General features: G+C 42.1%; 1 long non-coding RNA gene across 1 annotated transcript in view; it reads right to left on the bottom strand.

The window, feature by feature from the left end:
• Positions 1 to 1,081: 1,081 nt before the first annotated feature.
• LOC125759064 (uncharacterized) overlaps positions 1,082 to 1,403 on the bottom strand; it is a 3,892-nt gene continuing 3,570 nt past the window's right edge. Inside the window, exon 5 of the long non-coding RNA XR_007416682.1 lies at positions 1,082 to 1,134. This is a non-coding gene — a long non-coding RNA (uncharacterized LOC125759064). The remainder of the gene's footprint in view (positions 1,135 to 1,403) is intronic.

The following is a 1,403-nucleotide window of genomic DNA, read 5'->3' as shown; positions in this document are numbered from 1 at the left end:
ACCTACCTAACCTAACCTAACCTAACCTAACCTAACCTAACCTAACCTAACCTAACCTAACCTAACCTAACCGAACCTAACCTAACCTAACCTAACCTAACCGTAACTAACCAACCCTACCTAACCTACCTAACCTAAACCGACCTAACCTAACCTAACCTAACCTAACCTAACCTACCTAACCTATACCTAACCTAACCTAAACCTACGAACCTAACCTAACGCTACCTAACCTAACCTAACCTAACCTAACTAACCTACCTAACCTACCTAACCTAAACCTAACCTAAACCTAACCTAACCGAACCTAACCTAACCTAACCTACCTCACCTAACCTACCGAACCTACCTAACCTAACCTAACCTAACCTACCTACCCTAACCTAAACCTAACCTAACCTAACCTAACCTACCTACCTACCTAACCTAACCTACCCTAACTAACCTAACCTAACCTAACCTAACCTAACCGAACCTAACCTAACCTAACTAACCTAACCTAACCTACCTAACCTAACCTAACCTAACTCTACCTAACCTAACCTACCGAACCTAACCTAACCTAACCTAACCTAACCTAACCTAACCTAACCTAACCTAACCTAACTAACCTACACCTAACCTACACCTACCTAACCTAACCTAACCTACCTAACCTAACCTAACCTAACCTAACCTACCTAACCTAACCTAACCTACCTAACCTAACCTAACCTACAACCTAACCTAACCTAACCTCCTAACCTACCGCTAACTAACCTACCTAACCTAACCTAACCTAACCTAACCGCCTAACCTAACCTAACCTAACCCTAACCTAACCTAACCTACCTAACTAACCTAAAACCTAACTAACTACCTAACTAACCTAACCTACCTACCTAACCTAACCTAACCTAACCTAACCTAACCGAACCTAACCTAACCTAACCTAACTAACCTAACCTAACCTACCCTACCTAACCTAACCTAACCTAAAGACCTAACCTAACCTAAGACCTAACCTAACCTAACCTAACTAACCTAACCTAACCTAACCTAACCTAACCTAACCTACCCTACCTAACCTAACCTACCTAAACACCTAACCTAACCTAACCTAACCTAACCTAACCTAACCTAACCTAACCTAACCTACCAACGCCTAAACCCGCCAACCTAACCTAACCTAACCTAAACCTAACCTAAACCTAACCTAACCTACCTACCTAACCTAACCTAACCTAACCTAACCTAACCTAACCTAACCTAACCTAACCTAACCAACCTAACCTAACCTAACCTAACTACTAACTAACAAAAGACAAACCTAACCACCTAACTACTAACCTAAAAACCCACCTAACCTAACCTAACCTACCTACCTAACCTAACCCACCCAACCTAACCTAACTAACCTACCC

The sequence above is a fragment of the Rhipicephalus sanguineus genome, chromosome 6 (genome assembly GCF_013339695.2).
Source record: "Rhipicephalus sanguineus isolate Rsan-2018 chromosome 6, BIME_Rsan_1.4, whole genome shotgun sequence".
In the NCBI taxonomy this organism is placed as follows: domain Eukaryota; kingdom Metazoa; phylum Arthropoda; class Arachnida; order Ixodida; family Ixodidae; genus Rhipicephalus; species Rhipicephalus sanguineus.
This window is presented reverse-complemented; position numbering and strand designations above follow the sequence as displayed.